The sequence below is a fragment of the Cupressus sempervirens genome, chromosome 10, assembly GCF_028749045.1.
Source record: "Cupressus sempervirens isolate cs-2001-9-10 chromosome 10, ASM2874904v1, whole genome shotgun sequence".
NCBI classification, from domain to species: domain Eukaryota; kingdom Viridiplantae; phylum Streptophyta; class Pinopsida; order Cupressales; family Cupressaceae; genus Cupressus; species Cupressus sempervirens.
Genome location: NC_143127.1, coordinates 123,908,381 through 123,917,340, shown reverse-complemented (window position 1 = coordinate 123,917,340; position 8,960 = coordinate 123,908,381). Strand labels below are relative to the sequence as shown.

The window sequence follows — 8,960 nt, the reverse complement described above, 5'->3', positions numbered from 1 at the left end:
ACCTTCAAAGTTCAGAGTTCAGACAATTCTGCTTTTCATCTTCCTAAAACTTTTTAAAAACTTTTGCTATCTCTAGTCCCTTGTGGACATTAATATAATTTTCTTTTCTTTCTATACACAAGGTCTGGTTTGACTATTTTCTTTTGAGATTTTATCTTGAAGTTCATTTGGTAATGCTAAACTGTATTGATCTTTAAGCTTCCTTTGGAACTCAATGATTTCTTTTTTTAGGGTGATTTCTATTTACTCGTTCTGCCCACAATTTCCATCGTCTTCTTTCTCATGGGACATGACAATATCTTAGGCATAATCTTCTTGGTTAATTGGAATGTGCCTTCTAATCCATGCCATGGAGGATCCAATTTAAGTCCTTTGTATGATGATAACTTATAAAGTGGCTATAAACCCCAGATGTAATTCCTTCAAACAAAGAGTAGCACAAGAAATTTATTAAGTTTTTCCATAATCTGTACAATATTTATTAATTATTGTGCATTATAGTCTTTATTAATTATTGTGCATTATGGAATATGTGTAAATGGTATTGCATCTGGTCCAATTGAAGGTATTCCTGGAATGGACATACTTTCACCCAAGGAATTCCTAGATGATCTTCGGAAAAACCAACCTCTTTATAAAGAAGGAGAAAAATGGGATGTTGCTATGGCGATCATCTATTTGGCATCTGACACGTGTTAGTATCTCTTGAACCTATCTAATAATCAATATTCAAATCTACAACTCTGGCCTCATGCTGATATTTGCCTACAAGTCTACAAAATAATGTTTGAATAATATAAGAGGGTATTTTTTGATTTCAAAGTACATCATTTCAAAGTACATCTCTTAAAACCAGCTGACAATGGTCAAAGCTCTTGGTGCATAGCAACGAGAGTATAGCCACTGATTGTTCTTGTTCCTTAGGGGTGCCTGTATCAAGCAACTCTACTATAGTCATAATACAACCATCAGTATTGGCAATCACTATTCTTCCATCTTCAATGGTAGTTAGATTATATAAGATGCTAATGAAAATTTCTATAAAATCAACTTCACAGATAGTGAGAAGATGAACAATCTTGGAAACAACATCTACTGACACCATTCTAGACTAATTTTCAGCATTTGTGGATAAATGATATAATGAATTTAGAGCATCTTTTCTACATTGGTAGGATTTTGAGCTTAGTAGTTTAATTAGGTAAGGAATAGCTCCCAAGGACCCAATGCTTGCCTTATTGTCATCCCAACTAGATAGCACTAGTAAAACTGCCAATGCTACTTCAACTACTTTCGAATCAAGAAGATTCAATAACAATGGTACTACACTTGAAGATAGAATTGATGCCTTGTTCCTACAAAATAAAAATTTTAAGAACACTATAAGAAATTTTTCGTAGATATTACATGAATACATTTAAACAATTGATTGCTAAAGATGGTTGAATGAAATGCCAAAAATTGTTTCAACATTTCAGATTAAAATTGTCTACCTATTATTGTTCCAAGTTATTTTGAGAAGTGCAAATGCCCCTACTTCTTGAGCCTTCGTATCTAGTGCATCTACAAAATATTGCAGGAAATTCACAAGAGAAGAAATAAAATGATTGGCACCCATATAAGAACAAGCACCATCATCCTTACACTTCCTATGCAACTACACACTGTACTCCTAAACTTGATGAATTAAGGTTTGCAAGCAACCTTTCATACTTTTTAGTACTCTGCTTTTCTAGATTTTGAGAGTCCACCATATTGTAAGTCAAAGAAGGGTCTGTACCACTGATTTGTATTAATTTTCCTTGTATAGATAAAATTGTGGACTCAGAGGAGATGTTATGATCGAAAGTGGGAGTTGATAAAGCACCAGCATCTCCCTCACCAAAATTTGCAACTTGGTCATCGTCTGATGATCCCACCTTGACTCTTTTCAACCGACCATCAGCAACTCTTTTCATGGAATCTGACCACTCCCATCTCCAGTATATCAAAGGCAAAGAAGTTGGGGGAGGTGGTTCTGGAACTCTGATACCATTTTTCTCACACCAACTCCCAATTAATCCCTTCACACAGTAGTTAGGAGTGACAAAAAGATACGATAATTTTTGCTATGTTTTTGGGCATGTATCATTACCCTCACTGAACCATTTCTCTATGCATATTCTTTCATATGTTTGACCAGAGAAAATGATCATAGGATTCGAAATTAACTATAAGGAAATTGGACATCTAAATTCTTTAGGAACTGCTGGCAACATTCCCATGGAACTTCTAAGAGTTTCCTTGGAACCCAATTTGAATGACTGGATTTTAGAATCATCCTGGTCCCTCCTCCTGCTATTAACATGAGCTTCATCCAAAGAATTGCTGACTGTAGGAGAACATGGATCGGAGTACTGAGAATTGGCATCATCCATACATTCATTTGTTAAAAGCTTGTTGTATTTTCTTAGGATGTGTAGGAGGTATGAAATAATTGATTCTTTTCTCTTGTCATCCTCACAATGAGATTTATCAAGTTGCTTCCTCAAACTTCTCTTCTCCATTGAAATTGTTTTAGGAGATACTATTCCCAATCTTGTAGTTGCTTGATGGAAAGCTTCTAGTTTTGATATATGATTTAGACCATTGACATCCTTGTCCTGCTACAACAGTGTTATAAGATCCCTACCGATTTCCTTTTCTGTGGGTTCAAGAGCAAATGTTGCTTGTTCGAGCTCCTTGAAAATTTTAGTAATCTGCACAAAAATATGACCTTTGGTATATATTAAATTAATAAATATTAAACAATATACCATTGCATAAGATTTTGACTGCACTTTCTAAAAAGAACAAGTATAACACATTATGATAAAGTTAAAATTTATCTTTCTGATCACATTTAGTATATATTGGAACAAACCACTTGAACAATAGAATTAAAACATAGACTTACCAACAAAAGGAAAACTATGACGCATAGAATTTACCAAAATATTTCACTTATTCATCAACATTATTTTATTCATAACATAAAATTTTTCTGTTTTGAAAAATGTTAATTTAATTTTTTATTTAAGGCCGAGTCATTTTTCTTTTGGTGTGGTATTATTGAAGTAAATGCTAAAAATCACTATTGAAAGAAAAATCTATTAAGAAATACAACCCAATCTACTAAGAAATATAACCTGTACCATACCCACATAGAATTGCTCTTTCTTTCTTGAATATTTTAAGCTACTGAGTCTTTTAGGTCTCAAACATGAGTGATTTTGATGTGTATTGTGTAGAGTGTTAAACAGGTTGTACACTTCACATCCAAGTATCTAGATATTGAGATCATCACAAAAATGGAGGAGCATGCAAAGCCTCTTGGTTTCAATGTTAAAAGAAGAGATTACAAGGTTATGTTTTTCCCCTAAGATTCTTAGTTTTAGTATAGTCTTATTAGTTGATTTGGTGATGTCTGATCTTGGCCATATTAACCAACCTATCTTATCTATCTAGGTCAAATATTTTTCTTTTAACAAACATTCTGTAGTACCAATGTCATGCTCACATTTCCTTGTGAAGGATGATTTTGTGATGTGGTGAGCTTGACAGGAAACATTGGTTGAAATTATAGTCTTCCAACAAAAAATTGGTGAGATCAGCATGAGAATGGTTGCATTTGTTGGTTTTTGACTCTACTTTTCATAGAGTTTGGAATCAAGATTAAAGAAGTTTTGAATAATGTATAAGTTAAATGGGAAGAATTGGCTTTGCAAGCTTCCAAAGGGGAATTTCATGCCAAATTGATGTGATGTGGCTGTGAATCTTGTCAACTAATTGACCTTTTTACAAGCAACTAAACTAATGAATAGTTCATTTATGCAGATACACTCCTATCCTACCAGAATCACACCATTTTGTCATGTAAAGAATATAATCGTATCTTGGTTTATTATTGTGTGGGAAAAAGTAAAGTCTTACCAAATAATATAGTGATAATTGTAACTAAAAGGTATATTAATAAGAATGAGTTTGTTTTAGCATACACTTGGTTTTTACATTCAAGTTGGAATTTTGACTTCAAGTTTTTTCTGTCCACCAAAAAAGCTCTCCGTGCTTATATCCTCACAGAATTCCAAGAATGACTTCTGGAATGACTTTCCTTAGTATCACATTGATATGAGCATGACACAGTTTAAAGTTTGGGTAAAACAGGTGCTTCTCTTATTCTTGTTTTCATGAGAAATATTTGACCATGGAGCATTTATAAATATATAAAAAATGGAGCAATGACTTTAATTGTGTTGTATTTAAATATCTCCCTTTTGTCATGTTAAGAATCTAGTTGTCTCTACGTCAATCATGGTACATTTATTGAATATAGTCCCTCTTTGGCTTTTTAAAATCTTGCCACTTCTTTTGTAGTGTGTTTTTGGGAGGACATTGAAGACTTGGAATACACACCAAAGCCAGAATTCGAAGGGATTTTCAAAGTGACCAATGTACCAAATGAGGTAGTTTAGGCTATTTCCTTTTCTATCATAAACTCTGTACCTCTGAAACTTATTCTAATTCCTTTGAAATTTGATATACATGCAGAGAGAGCTTATTAAGCAGTGGTTTGATCATATGCATAAAGTCAAACTTGGGATTTATGTGACATACAATGGTGATTTTTTTGATTGGCCTTTCCTGGAGCAACGGGCTAATCATTATGGAATGAGAATGAGCGATGTAGGTGATTTTTCGTATCAAGAATGAAAATTGCTTAAATTAGAAAACTATTGGGGATTTTGAATTACTTTCTATTCAGGAGAAAGTTCACAATTAATGATGGTTCAATGAATCTGCATTGCCATTTAAAGTCTTAATGTGCAGAGTACTTGTTCCACATGCCTAAGTAATTTATTCTGATCTTGTCTTAGTTATATTGAATCAAACCATTATTTTATTTTGTCTTTTCTAATAAGTAATACATTTTGATTGTGTTCTCTGGGCATTATATCTAGCATGGAAGACTGATTTTTACCCTGACATAAGTGTGTATCTCATAGATAGAAAGTATATGACTAGAATGTTTCATTCGTGATACTGTGAATTTAAAGTGTTCTGCACTCTCGCTTTATATATTAGTTTTGTCCTTTTATTGATGAAAGACCTTGCTAGGTTATGTTTAATTTAGATTGGATGGTGATGGATATTTTACATTAAAGTCACTTGGGATTTGTACATGGGTGTGCCCAATTGGATATGCTGCACCAGGGACCAAAGTTGGTTGCAATATGTTTTTGATTTTAGCACTTTAACATGTCTCTTGGTGATTTGAACTGATGGCTCTGTCATGTGTCCGAGATCATTTACGACTCATACTTATCCCATTTGACCTTAGGACAAGCATGTGAAAAAATATTATTCATACTTTTGTTGATAAAAAACCCTTTGTTGCTAACATACTGAAATATAAAATATGAAATGCACGGCCAAGATAACTTAAATTAATAAATGAAGTAAAATATGAAAGATTAATTACACTAAGTTGCCAATTGTGTTTGGAAATGAAGTGAAAAATAGTGTTTTTCTTAAAAACTGTAGGCAGAAAAAGGTTTTAATGTGGATTTGGACAAGTATTAGCACAAAAATTGTGTTTTTCCCTACTGCCAAATCAATTTTATAGGGAAGAATCACCATGAATTTAATAACAACTCGCGTAGCAATCTGGCTTGTGAGTACTAAAAAAGTTTTGCAATTATGGTTAGAATGTTTTACTCTTTTCTTACCTCATTTTTCCAGGTCTGAATGCATTGATGCTTCTTAGGCTTTAGTCTCATGACCCCATTAATTAAGTCTATTTTACAAAAAATATTTTTAGCTGGGACTTGTGCGAGCTTTAGAATTAACTTTTCCTATGTTTGGATAGAATTAACATTAAAATTAAAACTTAAAATGTTGTATGTATATTTCTCTCTTTTGATTTATTTTATTCTCTTGCTCTAGGAACAACTCTTCCTATATCATTTCTAGTTGATTGTTATTTGAGATTGGCACTCTAATGCTGTTTACCTAGTCCGCTTATTCATGAAAACTAATATAATTTAAAATTCAAGTTTAATTTATGTTTTCAAATAGGAGAAGGTTTTGCAATTTCTCACTTGGACCCTATCAAAGTGATTTGTTAATGTGTTTGGCTGCTTATAAGTTTTCATCTCTAGTAAATCATTATCCTAAAGTTGTTTGCATTATGTGAAGATACTGTATCATTCTGATATTACTCTTGGTTGACTGCAGGAACTTGGCTTCCTTTGTGATAAAATTCAAGGTGAATGCCATGCTAAATTTGCATGCCACCTAGATTGTTTTTCTTGGGTCAAGCGTGATAGTTAGCTACCACAAGGTAGCCAGGGCCTAAAGGTGCTAGTTTTGTCTATCAAAACACTGTAACTTCTAATAGTTAAATAGCTTTTTGTTAGAGTTTCTATATTATGTTTAGAAGGAGCTTAAATTTAGAGAAATAGATCAAGACTTGCTCCAGATATTATTTAATCATTTTTGCTTGGTGAATGCATTTTATGCCCAGCCTGAAATTAAAATGGAATTTATCCTTGGCTTAGACTGTGCGAGTTTTCCTTTTTCACATATATGCCAAAATGATTTTTTTCGTTTATTGTAATTTTAATTCTATGAACCTCCTCTTCTTTTCCCTTCAAGATCTCGTGTCTTACTGTCTTGATGTTTCTAAATAGTGGGCATATTCTTATGTATCTTTCCTATGTTTGTGGCAGCAGTAACACTATAAACAAAAAAATTTTCATTGATTTTGGAGCTGTAGTTTTATTTTAGACTTGCAGAACCTCTTCATCTAGAAGTAGAACATCCTTGATCCAAACTTGGCAGAAAGTGTATGTTTCATTTTACACGTGTTCTAGAAGGTTACTTTTCCAACAATTTTATCTCAAGTTGCACTTTGCTTAATGGATAGAATGCACTATGAACCTTTTAAATTGGTAGTTTCATGAATCTTGATTTTGTTTTAAGATAGGATAACAATTTAGTGGATGTCTTGTTTGAGATTAAAATGGTGGGTATATGTTTAATCTAGTTCTGTACCGTATTGCCTACCAGCTTTCTTCAGCACACTGAAAAAGTTCTTTACATGGCAGTCTCTACTTTTTGTTTTCTACATGTTTTGAGCTTTTTGTTTTTGGTGAATTGCTATGAAAGGAGATTCCTCCCATTATATTGAAAGAAAGTAATTTGATTACGATGGCTTGAAATCGTTTATAAATTGTTCCAATCTAATTTAGGGTCACTTAAATCTATCAAGGTTTTGGAATATTCACACATTTAGAAAACTGAAATTCAATAATGTATACTTTTAAAGATTTTTTGTAAATGAAATGGCTATTGAAATAATTACATTCCTGGTTGTTCCCTACTATTTTGGTACAACATTGGTTAAATCCAAGCTAGATCTTATTAAGTGTTATAATGCTTAAATGCTTTCTTCAAGTCCCAAATTTTCATTCTAGAAAAAAATGTTTATTTTCTTTAAGGATTTCATCCTTTTTGTTCACAGGTTTTTTGAAAGGTGCTTTGAGGCTTAAACATGATTATTAGTGCTTTGGTGATTATAATATAGGGTTTTGATGATATTATTGTTGGATTTTTATTAATGTATGAACCTTTGGAGGCATTCAAGGCAAACATCATTTGTTCCAACAAGCATCAATCTGAACTAGAAAAGTTTTACAATGGGCATCTACTTGAGAGTGAAACATATATTGGAGGCCATGTTGAATGTCTTGAAAGTGGTGTCTTCCACTCTGATCTTCCTACAAAATTTTGTCTTGAACCTTCAGCTTATCAGGTGCCTTTCTTGTCAAAATTTCTTTTGAAAGAATATATTTTGCAAGAATTTTTCGTTGAGTACTATGTTATCAAATTCTTCATTGGCAAGCCCAAAGTCTAGTCCCATTCTTGCAAAAGTTTGGTCCTTATCATGTTCTTGCTAAAGTCTTTCCATATTCTGTTAAACGAACCCAACACAAATTTTGTAGATAATGCTTTGTCATATAAGACTTAGCTCTGGAATGTGTTTGTAACATTTGGCTCTGAATTTGCTGGTTCTTTGGTGTTTGTTGATTGGTGTAGGTATTGTTAAACAAGCATTGTGGAAGCAAGTACAGTAATTTAGGGAATATACATTTGGAATAACAACTGTTGTTGGGGCAAAGCATGCTTCAAGTATTGTAAGCAATGTGCTTTACTACTTGGATGTAGGGAATGCTGATTGGGGTGTTAGTTATTTCTTCAATATAGGAAATGTTAACAGTAACCATGCTAGGATCTGTACAATGCTAGAGCCATAAAGTTCATAGTAGCAGGGCTGTCGATCTTGGGATGTTCACCTTAAAATAGAACATTTCTTGCTATGGCAGGGAGGCCATGCAATGTAAGAATAAATGATGCATCACCCTACTTCAACAGAAACTAGGCACCTGCTCTCTCCAACTTTGAGAGCTCACTGCCAGGATCAACTATTGTTTACTCAGACATCTATGACATTTCAGTGGATGATGTTGCTTATCTATGACATCTATACAAGTTTTTCACCATATATCTTGGATGGACCAAAAGATTCATCACTAGAACCTTGTAGTTCTGATTCTAATTGTGGATGTTCTCAAGCAAATCAGAATTCTGCTTCTTACCAGAGTAATTCCTTCTAGACTTTGAAATTTCATATCAAACCAAACATTAAACTAATTAAAAATCCAACCTTGCTGATTGTGTGAATGTGTTCCATAAAGATAGAGGTTTCACACATAACATATCCTTTATTTATTTATTTATTACACGATCAATAAACAAGTTAACTAAAATCTCTACATTTCATGTTATATCCATTTGCAGCATGTGCCTCATGGCTATGTTTTTGTGATGGGCGATAACCAGAACAACAACTGTGACTCTCATGTTTGGTAAGTAGATTG

General features: G+C 33.1%; 1 pseudogene; it reads right to left on the bottom strand.

The window, feature by feature from the left end:
- Nucleotides 1–832: 832 nt before the first annotated feature.
- On the bottom strand, nt 833–3,176 carry LOC149532913 (U-box domain-containing protein 45 pseudogene; annotated as a pseudogene).
- Between the last annotated feature and the right edge of the window lie 5,784 nt (nt 3,177–8,960).